Source organism: Physella acuta, unplaced genomic scaffold (genome assembly GCF_028476545.2).
Source record: "Physella acuta isolate Inbredline_101_S28 unplaced genomic scaffold, ASM2847654v3 ptg000386l, whole genome shotgun sequence".
Taxonomy (NCBI): domain Eukaryota; kingdom Metazoa; phylum Mollusca; class Gastropoda; family Physidae; genus Physella; species Physella acuta.
The window spans coordinates 1,055,153-1,069,888 of record NW_026731905.1 but is presented as its reverse complement, the minus strand read 5'-3'; positions in this window follow the sequence as shown (position 1 = coordinate 1,069,888).

Genomic DNA, 14,736 nt, shown 5'->3' with positions numbered 1-14,736 from the left:
TTTTTTAACGAACGAATGCGCCATAGCTCAAGGGATAACACTGGGCTCTAAATCGCACCCTACCGGGGCGTCGGCGAACGCGCCTAAATTAGTTTAGTGAAAAACTATAATGCCCCATTGTATCCATAGTCTATCTCACTGTTTAAAACGAACGAAGTCAAACTGCAATCGACTTTTATTTTTATGTACCGTTTATACAGGAGAATCGAATCGCCACCCCCTCAAATTTGAATTGTTTTTTCGCAAAAACCTCCACAGGAATATTCTCAACAACTTCTTAAAGGTTCATGGTGATCGGATGAAAGGTGTAGTAATACACACACACATACATTAGTTTTTATATATGTAGATACAGCGGGAGTGATCTCCCCTAAACTTTCTCTAAAATACTTATAAAACACTACGGGGCAGAGTTTCTAGTAGTCTAGCGGTAGAGAGCTGGACAGCTAACCCGTAAGTATCGAGTTCAAGTGAGTAGACCGTCCCTGAGTCCACCCAACTCTGATGGATACCTAACTCACTTTAGGGAAAATAAAGGCGGCTGGGCATAGTGCTGACCACAATATCTCTATTCGGAGGTCACAGAAAAAAGTGAAATCTACTTCACTTGCCCTATAGACAGTCAGGTTTGAAAAGGGAACTTTACTTTTTTTGCGGGGGAGTGTTGCTTCCAGCCCCCCCCCCCCCCAACGAAATGGAATTTATATAGAAAATATATACTTTTACCAGTGTCCTCCCCCCCCCCCCCGAATATATCTAGTGCCCCACGGTGGAAAAAACCTAAAAGAAACATTACTGATATATCTTCCTTGTTGATTGATGTAATACACACCTTGTTGGGCTCTGGCGGTGCTGGGAATAGATCTCTGTCTCAGGATGTTGTTAGGATCAACTTCACAGTGTGAGTAGGTGTAGCGAAAGTTTGGCTACATTTAGGGCTACCATTGAAGTTCAGATGTAGCCAACGATAGGCTACATTTAGGGCTACCATTTAAGTTTAAATGTAGCGAAAGTTTGGCTAAATTTAGGGCTACCATTTAAGTTGAGATGTAGCGAAAGTTGGCTACATTTGAACTACCACCAAAGTGTAGATGTAGCGAAAGTTTGGCTATATTTAGGGCTACCATTTAAGTTTAAATGTAGCGAAAGTTTGGCTAAATTTAGGGCTACCATTTTAGTTTAAATGTAGCGAAAATTTGGCTACATTTATTAGACCTACCTGTTTTAGGTCCCAGTGAACAAGTAACATTTATTAGTGCCAATTTTATAGTATACTTTCCTTAAAAGTTTAACTTCTTAATTCTATGGGTCAAAATTAACATTTAGATCTTGTGAATTGCAGTTAATGATCTTTGTACTTTAGTATAGCAATTTATTTCCGGGTAATCGGTAGAACTTTCGATACACGCGCATTGAACTTTTATTTTATCGCTCATGGCTTTATATTTCGGCGCTTAACACCACGGAAAAAAGCTTCCGCCGAATTGCGTATCTTCCAAAGAAGAGACGAGGTAGTTCTATCCAGGAACGACTTCCGCCTAGACAGGGCTCCCCGCCGCGTAGACCCACAGGAAAACCTCTCCAGCACGGCCCGTAACTCCAGCTAACCACATTAGTGACACTTGGTGGCCACGAGTAGCTTCCCCTGCATGGGCAGATGACCAATTTCACGGCTTTATTCTCCTGTGGTATTTCCTTTAGCATAGGGTTGGGGGGAGAGAGGGGTATGGGTATGGTTAGGGTACTTATTGATGACTTCAAATTGGAAATATCAAACCATTAACTCTACACGTTTTATGTAGACTGGTTGGATTTTCTACTCTGCAAACTCAATTTGTGTTTATAGCTGTATGCAGAGTGTAGTTAACAGTGTACCATGATGTATAAATCATTGTTGCTTTACATGGATTTGAACCAACGCATATGAGAAGTATCCTGTTGAATTCGATGTTTGGTTGTTCGATGTTAGCAAATCTTTTAAAACGTATTCAGCTGAGAGCATTTTTTTTTTCCAAAAGCGGTATTATGAAATCCTCTTTCATTCTTTAATATGATAGATTATTTAAGTTTTAAAGGGGGGGGGGGGGGGTAATCTTAATTTTTAAGATTGTTTTGTTTATGTACATTTTATCACACTGTTCGTTAGTGGAGAAACCGACCCCCAATGCTGCTACCAACTCTCCCATGTATGTTTGCGAGAGTTAAAAATCTACAAACCTCCTCTTTCTGTCTCCCCACTGTCCTTCACTGTCCTTCACTGTCCTCCACTGTCCTCCAATGTCCTCTCCCCACTCTTTATTCCACACCCTACCACACCCCGACCCACCCTCCCAAACCCCACCTTTCCGTTCCCCACCCACTAATTCCTAGCCCCACCCCTCCCCTACCCCTAGCTCTCACTTCTCTCCCAATCGATTTCCATAATATTTGATTCAAGTAGACAACAAAATATGTCGTTATCTCAAAATCTCCCAACCCACACCCGTCCCTATCAACACTCCCCTGAGCCTTAAATCTTCTACCCCCTCAAGGAAAACAAACTCAGTGACTTGAACGATGTAACGCTACTAATTTACTAGCTGTACATTCATATAAAAAACTTTACATTACACGCTGCAGGCATATTTGTTAAAGTTTTTTTTTTATCTAATGGCGTCAAGGCCTGCACTCGTTTACATGAATCAATCGAGATGTCTGTTTAGAGGAACAGACGGGGCATCGTTTGTCTCGAGTGCCCGCGTTCTGATGCCCGAGTACCCGTCTTTCTGATGCCCGAGTAGGGGCACTTGATACATTGTAGAGATACAGCAGGTTGTGGTTAGTTGTCAATCATGTGGAGGGGTTGTCTTCCCCTTGACGCATTTCATATCCCGACAACAAATGGGACACACTCTTCGCCCTTATTAAAAATCAATAACGTTCATTTGACGTCTTTAATATTTGAAGATATATATACATATATATATATATATATATATATATATATATATATATATATATATATATATATATGTATAGGTCCATATAAGCCTATATATTGTGTGTATAGAGGCCTATATATAGGGCCTATATGCCCATATATATATATATATATATATATATATCTTCAAAAATATATATATATATATATATATATATATATATATATATATATATATATATATATATATATATATATATATATATGTATATATATCTTCAAATATTAAAGACGTCAAATGAACGTTATTGATTTTTAATAAGGGCGAAGAGTGTATAGGTCCATATAAGCCTATATATTGTGTGTATAGAGGCCTATATATAGGGCCTATATGCCCATATATATATATATATATATATATATATATATATATATATATATATATATATATATATATATATATATATATCTTCAAATATATATATATATATATATATATATCTTCAAATATATATATATATATATATATATATATATATATATATATATATATATATATATTTATATATATATATATATTTGTGTAGGCTTATATACTCATAGTCTATCCAGCATAGGCCTTTATATATATATATATATATATATATATATATATATATATATATATATATATATATATATATATATATATATATATATATATATATATATATATATATACATAGGCGTGTATTTATTTCCTTAGCGTCTATTTTCGCTAACAAAGTTAAAAAAAAAGTAACAATTATCAAACCGAATATAGTTTTTACATAGCCAGCAAACACGGATTAGCATGCAGCAAGTCTCTAGGGAATGGCAGCCATTTGAAATGTATGATTAACATTATTCCTTCTAAATTTATGCATTTTGTTTTTAATAATCTTTGGAAAAAAAATTGGCTGTGCCATGTTCTAATTACTGAGCTTGTCATCGAGATAAAGTCGTATAATTGAGAAAAATAAAATTAGAAAAAAGAACATCAGAGTAACTTCCCCTTCTATTCGGCATTCAGAGTAATTATCCTTTTCACTGAAAGAGGAGAAGTAAGACACGTAGAAAAAAGAAATATCTTCCCTTTAGGGAGAATGTATTAAGAGATACAGAGAAGGTCTAATGACCCCCCCCCCCCTCCCCACTCCCCCATCTCCGTGGTTTCAGTCCAGCTTTTGGTAAAAAAAAAATTTGCTCAACGATATTTTCTTGAAAATTGTTTGCCGTTCGTTGGATTATCGTTTGTGGACTGACAACGATTGTTTACTCTAAAAAAATGTATCGAGCATATTCATAGGAAGTGCTAGCAACAATAGAGGAAGATATTGACTGAATTTTTGAAAAATATTGATACAAAACTCAAATATTTTATACTACAGCTATTAATCATATTCTTTAAGAAATACTGCATCTATTTAAGGTGTGGCTAGCTGTGTGGTTCTTATCCTAAAAATATGTTTTGGAAACATTTTTGTTAACCAGTTTTTTTTTTCTCTTCCTTTCACAGCAGTTCGGCAATATTTTCTTTTTCCTTGAAGCGATATGGGAAAATATTCCTCAAATTCCTCAAGACTAATTATCTTTCAATAGTGGGAAACAACCTTTAAAAACTTTTGTGCTTGGTGTTGAGTAAAAGATTTCTTTCTCGTCCCCCCCCCCCCACCACACCCTAACCCATTTTCACACCACCACCTCACCATCACACACAACCAACACACCCATCAAACGTCCCACCCACCACACCTCAACCCATTTTCACACCACCACCTCACCATCACACACAACCAACACACCCACCAAACGTCCAACCTCACACACACACACACACAGTATCGAAACAAGTACTAATTAGAGCTGAGTAGACTCAGACGAAACCCTACTACATCCTCCACTAGAAGCTCCGAGGGTCAATGTTAAAAGTTCCATTTGACGGAATAATCAAGCAGTACTTTTCAGTGTTTTACATTATAATCTTGTACTCGTAAATCCTTTACTTTTCAATGTTAAAGGTTCCGTTTGACGGAATAATCAAGCAGTACTTTTCAGTCTTGTACATTATAAACTTGTACTCGTAAATCTTTTACTCTTCAATGTTAAAGGTTCCGTTTGACGGAATAATCAAGCAGTACTTTTCAGTCTTGTACATTATAATCTTGTACTCGTAAATCTTTTACTCTTCAATGTTAAAGGTTCCGTTTGACTGAATAATCAAGCAGTACTTTTCAGTCTTGTACATTATAATCTTGTACTCGTAAATCCTTTACTTTTCAATGTTAAAGGTTCCGTTTGACGGAATAATCAAGCAGTACTTTTCAGTCTTGTACATTATAATCTTGTACTCGTAAATCTTTTACTATTCAATCTTAAAATGATTGATGTTTGTGTGTGTGTGTGTTTATGTATGTGTATGAGAGAGAGAGAGAGAGAGAGAGAGAGAGAGAGAGAGAGAGAGAGAGAGAGAGAGAGAGAGAGATAAAGAGAATGAGAGAGTTGGTAGAAAATGGGGGAGGGGGCGGTGCGAATGGTCTCAAGAACTTCCGGCAGTAATGAGGTAAATAAAGTTTTGAAAACGAGGCACCAGAACCAATCTCACGCAATCGAACCCCCATTCCCCACCCACCCACAACCATTATTCTACAGTGAGATGAAACTTATCCCAGATAGTATGTACCATCGTGTTTGATTTTTGCCCGGCCCATTTCTATCAAGACGTGTTTGTTTTGTATTTTTTTAGTTTCTACATGGCAACATTTTTAACATGAGGCAATTTCATGGAGGGTGAAATTGTGCTCAAGTTAAATCATCAACACATTTACATAGGGCCCACACAAGTTAAAATATTGGCCACATTGACACAGGGCCTACACAAGTTAAAATATTGGCCACATTTACATAGGGCCCACACAAGTTAAAATATTGGCCACATTTACATAGGGCCTACACAAGTTAAAATATTGGCCACATTTACATAGGGCCTACACAGTTTAAATCATTTGCCATTCTGATATATTATAGATCTATACACATTTTGAAACAGTCGTGTGTTGAAAGTGAGAAATGAAAATTATACATTTAAGCTAGCTTGACCTCTTTAAAAAAACTGGGCTAGTTTAAAAGAACACTAATTTTAAATTAGCCAAATCTTGAAATATACAATATATAATTTAAAAAAAAATAAGTCTTTATGTCTAAACATTGTCAGTTAGTCTAGAACAAGACTTATTGTTGTTTCGTAGTATTGGAATTGAGATTTGTATTAGTATTGTGTTGATGAGCTAGCCTCTTGTATAAGGCCTTACAAGAAAAAGTGTCTTTTGTTTCCATAGCCGGAGAAGATCAAAAGGCTTAATAATCGGAAACGTTAGAAACAGACCGTGGTTGAATATCTATCCTCGTTCTTTGATCATCAAACGTACATGCCGTCTGTGAAGATCTCATCAACCGTCTAGCTAGAAAGTTAATCTATCTTGCTAGGTCAGGCTGACCCTCCTGATGTCAAATTAAAACGAGATTTTTGTGTCCTAAAGAGATTATTTAATGTTCTTTATTCAAAGCTAAGTTATTAAAAAACATGAATTGTTTTTGTTGTTGATTGATGCGTGCACAAACAGGGAAATTTCCGAAACAAAATAATATGTGATAGTTTGAACATTAATCCCGAGAAGCTGAAGATTGGAATATCATCTTTATATTTTTGAAAGGATAAAGTTGGGGTGAAAAGGTCAAGTTCTTCTGATGGGGAATAGAGGATGTATAAGAGTCTGGGAGTTTGGTTGTGTGTGTGGCAGTGTGAGTGGTTGTGTGTGTAGAAGTGTGAGTGTGAGTGTGGTTGTGTGTGTGGCAGTGGGAATGTGGTTGTGTGTGTGGCAGTGAGTGTGGTTATGTGTGTGGCAGTGTGAGTGTGAGTGTGGTTGTGTGTGTGGCAGTGTGAGTGTGAGTGTGGTTGTGTGTGTGGCAGTGTGAAAGGGAGTGTGGTTGTGTGTGTGGCAGTGTGAGTGTGAGTGTGGTTGTGTGTGTGGCAGTGTGAGTGGGAGTGTGGTTGTGTGTGTGACAGTGTGAGTGTGAGTGTGGTTGTGTGTATGGCAGTGAGTGTGGTTGTGTGTGTGACAGTGTGAGTGTGAGTGTGGTTGTGTGTGTGGCAGTGGGAGTGTGGTTGTGTGTGTGGCAGTGTGAGTGTGGTTGTGTGTGTGACAGTGTGAGTGTGGTTGTGTGTGTGGCAGTGTGAGTGTGGTTGTGTGTGTGGCAGTGTGATTGGGAGTGTGGTTGTGTGTGTGATAGTGTGAGTGGAAGTGTGGATGAGTGTGGGGTTAGGTGTAAGAATGGGTTGTGTTTTGATGGTGCTGGTGTAGGGGTATGTATTAACAGTGTGTTAAAGTGGGCTGCGGCTTAGGTGGTGGGGGTGTATGTAGGGGGGGGGGTGGTGTGAGGATAGGGTGTGGGAGTAGAGTGGGGGTTTTGGGTGGGTATGGATGTGGGGGTGGAAAAGAAGTCTTATACTCTACTTTCTGAGGAATAGTTCCCATAAAGCTAAAGGATATTAGTTTTAAGGAATATCTCCCACTATTCAGATATAACTAGTCATGAGGAATATTTCCCAGAATGCATCAAGAGGAATAATAAAAGGAAATATTTCCAAACGGATGTGAAAAAAAAGAAAACCGGTTAGCAAAAATAATACCAAAACAAATGAAGAGATCACGTGACGTCGAAGAAAGCGAGCCATTGGCTGCCCCAATGGAGGGGAATCTCCAATTTAGATGCAACAGGTGATAAGGGTTGGCAACTCTGCAAGATGGACGAGCCGAGGGGAGGTAATCCACGCGCGTGTGTCATTCACTCTCAATGCGGGATTTTCGTTATCGGGGTCAGAGCAAAAGGTCATCGAAATCTATTTTAACAACGACCTTGTGTGTATGCAAATTTAGCAGGTGCATTGCGATGTCATCAGAGAAAAAACAATTAAGATTTGTTTTATGTGTGTTTAGGGGACGCAAGATTTTTATCTCAATTGTTTATATACAAATTTTACACGTGCGTCTTAACCAATCCGATACCGGCCCTACACTTATGGGACGCTTGTAAAAAAAAATTGCTAAAATTTATTCAAAAAGTTAAAACACAAATTATGTTTCATTGTATTTGAAAATGGTTAGACTATTGAATTTGTGTATGTTTTGTGACAAAAATTAATTTAGAAAAATGTTATAGTGCCGGATTTGCAGGACTTGTCAAAATGGCGGAAAAAAGAAAACATGCGCACAGAAAAATGCATATCTTCTAAAATATTAACATTTTAAGTGCAAAATACATTTGAAACTTGTAGCAGTACCATATTTCTATCTGATAAAAATTTAAGAATAACATTTTTTTTTACTACTTCGTTATATCAAGTGTACAACAAGCGTCCCATAAGTGGGACGCTAGCAACGAATGGCCCCATGTAGATTGTTACACAAACGTCACATTTATTTGACACTAGCGAGAAACACATATGCAAATGTTTATGTTAAATGGTTATTTATGGTGAAACAATTATTGACTTTGTTAACTGTTGACTTTAGGGTGTCAAGTAGTATTTATAGATATTTAATTATGACCTTGAGCTATATTTTCTTATATATTATTGTATTAAAAAATTGCAAATATTGAAAAACTTACATTGTTAATTGCTGACTTTGGTGTGTTAAGTACTATTTATAGATATTTAATTATGACCTTGACCTATATTTATGCAGATTGTTACACAAACGTCACATTTATTGGACACTAGCGAGAAACACAGATGCAAATATTTATGTTAAATTGTTAATTATGGTGAAACAATTGTTGACTTTGTTAACTGTTGACTTTAGGGTGTCAAGTAGTATTTATAGATATTTAATTATGACCTTGAGCTATATTTTCTTATATATTATTGTATTAAAAAATTGCAAATATTGAAAAACTTACATTTTATTTTTAAGTTTTCAGAATTACGCTTACTGAAGTATTTAATACCATTGAATAGAAACTAATTTAGTATTGCTGTAAATTTACTAGCGCGTGATATTAAAATTATAACAAACTAGAATAATAACAATGGCCACGATTGAGGTGAAATGATTCAGTCAAGGGGGTTGGTTAACTCTCTTCATATAAGAGCTCAAGCTACATATAGCAGAAATGTGAATTAGCTGTGTACTAGTGTCATGCCCCAATAATATTCCCATCCAAAGGTTCCCGATACCAGTTTTACTTTGTTAACTTTTTAAGGGGATTCCTGGTGTTAGATTGGGAGCTGTTCGCATAGTGAGGTGCATACATGGATGAGAGCCATGAACACTCAATACAAGCCCCCAGAAACAGATTCGTGCCGTAGACATAAGATGTCTGATGTCCTAATGTACGCCTGTGAGGGGGGGGGGGGATAGCAAGGGTAACAAAAGAGAAGATGGCTAGATGACATCTGGGACTGGTCCGGATCGTCTTTTGCAAATTCACTGAGGGCAGAGTTTCTTTCAGGCATCATTTCGGAGAGGGGTGGGGTGTGGGCTCTGCACCCAGATCAAAATGGAATTTATATACAAAACATACTTTTACCAATGTCCACCACTCCCCTGAAATTTAAGCCCCCCCCCCCCTGAAAATTTCAAGTACGCCCCCCAAAAAATCAATTATTTATATTTAATTATATTACAGTTTCGATGAATAATAGCAATATTTGTGATCATTTGTGTATAATTAGATGTACTAGTCACAGCTTTACTTATTTCCAAGTGTTGTTCACTTTGATGGATGCTAGATTGAAAGAAAAATAGACTTTTGAACAAAATTTCTGCATTTTAGACCATGGTATGGCTAACCCAATTGATCATTATCATTATTTTTAGCTGTCCTAAACAATGTAATCATTGGCCTAACAATACAAAATCAGTATACAGCTTAATTTTCGCGTGATTAGCCATATTTCGTGATAAATGATTTTATTTTTCAATAAATGTACATGGGGCCGTTCGTTGCTAGCGTCCCATTTATGGGACGTTTTTTAAAAAATCGATATTTAAAAAAGTATTGATTTTAAAAAAAAATCCATAGTCATTCCTTCATTTAGTGCCCAAAAGCTAAAAAATATCAAAAAATTATAAAAATTTGAGACCTTGGGATAATATGGGTTAAACCGTGTCATTTCGAATGCATTATTGTACCCCACAATCCAATGTTTGCTTAGCTAGGCAAACGATGCACATAGGTATCGAAATGCTTGCATAGCTAGGCAAGATGATTGTGTTGGCCTACAATGGGCCTACATCGAAAGCGAGGAATTTTCCCAGCTAGGAAAGTCCAAAAAATAACTAGCAAGATGTTTGCCTAGCTAGGCATGGACCGTACATCACTAGCAAGATGTTTGCCTAACTAGGAACATCACTAGCAAGATGTTTACTTAGCTAGACAAGGACCGTGCATCACTAGCAAGATGTTTTCCTAGCTAGGCAAGGGCCGTACATCACTAGCATGATGTTTGCCTAGCTAGGCAAGACCGTACAATAATAGCAAGATGTTTTCCTAGCTAGGCAAGGACCGTGCATCACTAGCAAGATGTTTTCCTAGCTAGGCAAAGGCCGTACATCACTAGCAGGATGTTTGCCTAGCTAGGAAAGGGCTGTACATCACTAGCAAGATGTTTGCCTAGCTAGGCAAGGGCCGTACATCACTTGTCACGTGATTGAAAACTCGTGTCCGCGGGATTTATTTCCAAGTAATGAGTTGGGCGGAGAAAACAGTTGTCATGGCAACACTCGAGTAAATATTTCCCTCAAAAAACGTATTGATCCCACTCTAACCGTGCTGATATTCAACTTGGACGGCACACAACCAGTTGGACGGCCACAACCAGTTGGACGGCCACAACAAGTTGGACGGCCACAACAAGTTGGACGGCCACAACAAGTTGGACGGCCACAACAAGTTGGACGGCCACAACAAGTTGGACGGCCACAACAAGTTGGACGGCCACAACAAGTTGGACGGCACACAACAAGTTAGACGGCACACAACCAGATGGACGGCCACAACAATTTAGACGGCACACAACCAGATGGACGGCCACAATAAGTTGGACGGCACACAACAAGTTGGACGGCCGCACAAGTTGGACGGCCACAACAAGTTGGACGGCACACAATCAGTTAGACGACACACAATCAGACGGCAACAACAAGTTGGACGGCCACAACAATTTGGACGGCCACAACAAGTTGGACGGCATACACCAGATGGACGGCACACAACCAGATGGACGGCCACAACAAGTTGGACGGCCACAATAAGTTGGACGGCCTGAACAAGATGGACGGCACACAACAAGATGAACGGCAACAACAAGTTGGATGTACGGATTAAACACAATTAAACCATGTAAACGAAAAGCCATTTGATCTAGAAATATTGGAATGGATTTTTCCAATAAAAACTATGGAAATAAATGAATAAAACCATGTATAAAAAAATTCAAACAAAAATATCCTCCTGTAGATTACATAATTTTAAAAGTTTTTATGAGAGAATATTTTTTCCACTTTTTTTTTTAACGCACGGAAAAAATGATGGTTATTACCCCAATTAAAATTCTTCGAAAATTGTTTTTTTTTTGTAGCTAACGTTTCCTTGTCACAATAATAAGTTTAGAATTTACTGCAATATTTTTTACTCGTTCAAAGCACATTTTTCAATGATATATTCGTACTATTACCAGAAAGGCAAATTAACAGATGTAAGCAAAATTTGGCAGTGCATTATCTAGTCTAATAGACTATTACCTACTTTCTTCTTTTTCCTCGATCTTAATTGTAATGTTGGATAACTGTGGATAATAGGTGAATATTTAAGTGGATAAGTTGTGAATATTTTAGTGCGTTTGAGTGTAAATAATATGTGGATATGTATATAATACGATAACTGTACTGTATATGTGTGCTTAAAAGCCTATTCCAAAAACAATATCCCTACCATAAGCGTCACCCCTACCCCCTCCTCCACATACACACACTTATTTTAACGCCAACAACACTATGAAACAGCTTTCATTCCCAACCTAAACATTTCAAGCACACTAAACAAAGATGGCGTTAAGTAGGGATATCAAAAGTCCCAATTGAAGAAGTTTAAAAACAATCATGGGAACTCCTTCCTTAGGCTAAACCCGACACCAATAGCCTATATAATAACACTGGAGATATTGATTTCCTACAATTTTACTTCAAGTTTTAGCTGGAAGACATACAGACATACAGAGTACTTGAAACTTTGTGGAGATTGTGTTACTTAAATTACTGGTGGAGATTGGGTTACTTAAGTAACTGGTAGAGCTTGCGTTACTTACGTTATTGGTAAATGGTAAATTTTGGGTGACTTAATGTGCTTATTGCTTCCTAAGTATAACGAGCCTTTTATTTTCTTTCTGAGTTCTAGTCAGTGTTTGTTCCAGGCAACTCTTCCCCCCCCACCCCACCCCCCCCCCACCCCCCCCCCCCCCCCAACCCCCCGAAGCATGTCTATCCCCACCCACCCACTCCTTACCGAAGTATAATTTTAATAGAAAATAAATGTTTCGAGTGTCTGCCCCCCCGTCCTCCCCAGAATATTTAGTTCCCCTTCTTCCCCCCCCCCGAACCAGTGGCGTAGCTACCGTAAAGCTAGCGTAAGCAATGCATAGGGGCCCAAGGCGAATAGGGGCCCTTTTTCGAAAGTTTGAGGGGGCTGCATATCGAATGTCTGAGGGGGGGGGGTGCACATCGAAAGTCTGAGGGGGGGGGGTGCAAATCGAAAGTTTGTCCCCGGTCGCCGGGAAGGGTCGCTACGCCTCTGAGGGGCCCACTAACATTTTTTGCATAGGGGCCCAAAAAACTTAGCAACGCCACTGCCCCGAACGTCTGGGAAAAAAAAACTCTGATCCTAGTGCTTGATACCAGTTTGTAGTTTTCGTTAACACGCCCCGTGTCACGCTTGATTAAACACAAACTGTGAGGCGGCGTGTTCACAACAAAAAAAGCTTCATTAAAATTTAAATTTCATTAACTCACAAACAACCCGATTCAGATTTGCATCTTTCTAAATATTGATTAATCAACATTAATGACGTTTATAAATAGCGAATGTATAAACAATTAACAAAAGAACGCCTGAATATTTTAACTCTTCCTATTATCAACTCGGATTCGAAACTCTATGCTGTGATAATCCCTCTGGGCAGTCGGCCGTCTCCTGTAGCTATCAGACGTAGAGCAGACCCCACACACCAGCGTAACATGAACCCAACCCTCTTGTTAAATCTGTTAAACCCGTACATAGCCCTAACAAGCCAAAAGTTATTTGGTTACAGAGAAATCTTAGGCTGGCTGAGGGAGTCTTCGATTGGGATTCGCTACGAATCCGGTTTTCAGTGGTAGCAGACGTCTCGTTATTTCTTGTACCGGACATCACATGGTGAACTAAGTCTGGCACGCTGTCTTCAGCTTACAGAAACGTTAATGGTCATTTCAGGAATCGCCAGAAGTTGACCGTTGAAGTAAAATTAATTGTAGGTCTTTATCACTAGATGTGCATACAAATTGACGATTATAGCGTCAGAAAACTGTAAATAAAGTAAATTTAGTTTTCTTTCTGGAAGTAATGAGAATGGATATAATCCAACAGTAGATGTAGACTTTTTTATACCATGCCAATTAATGTTGGGTATTCATTAAAGCTATTTGATGCGTAACACATCCTACAGATGCTCTAGGATATTAAACTATTCATGCTTATAGATTTAACATTAAGTTAACTTTAAAACACGTTGGCTAACAACAGTGCCTTCACACCTAGAACTTATTTAAAGAACTTGTCACTGGTGCATGTATATAGGTCAAGTCCCCAGTCCCCCGGGATATGTCCCGATCGATTGGTCGAAAATCTCCGTCCCTGCTGTTAAATTCTTTCATCCTTAAGAAAAAAAAATTTCTAGAATAGTCGGAGCTTTTTTTTATTTGCACTTTAAAGTGTAACTAACTTAAATTTATACATGGATTTTTCTAGTGTTAAAATATAAAAATTGTATTTGTCTTCGACCTATATGAATTTTATTCTTGTGTTTACTTATGTTAATTTTATCTTACTTAACATTTTTTTGGATTATGAGTTTAAAGATGTAAAACCCCATCTGAATGGTTTACACAAGTACAAGTTCCAGTAATCACCAGCGCTGTGTATCAGTCGTTATGAGCACGGTATGCCCCACCGTGGAGAGAAAACACACTCACAGCCTTCCATTTACAGCTAGAGGAGCATTGAGTCGTTAAAGGAGGCCTATTCAAGAGAGCGGATTGAGTGATATTCGAACCTTCAACACTTGGTTTAATTAGATCTTCTATCTAGCCCATTTCGTCAGCAGTTTCTGTCGCTTTTTCTCTCTCACACAATAATATACAAACTCACACACACATACACATGCACACACACGCCACTCTTCCTCGTTCTCCCTCACACAAATTCTGATACAGTCACAGAAATCTTCATCGCTACATCTCACAAAAACAAAAACACACATACAGACCAACACACAGAAAAACACAGACACAAACACACACAAATACACACAGACACACAAGCACACATATCCACGCTGACAAACGCAGACACAAACACATACAAAGACACATACACAAATTCCGACAGTCAAACAAACACACAAAAAATAGTACTTCGTGTTTGAATTCATAGAATCAATAGAAGAAGGAACCCTAGAACTCAACTAAAACCTCGGATTCTCC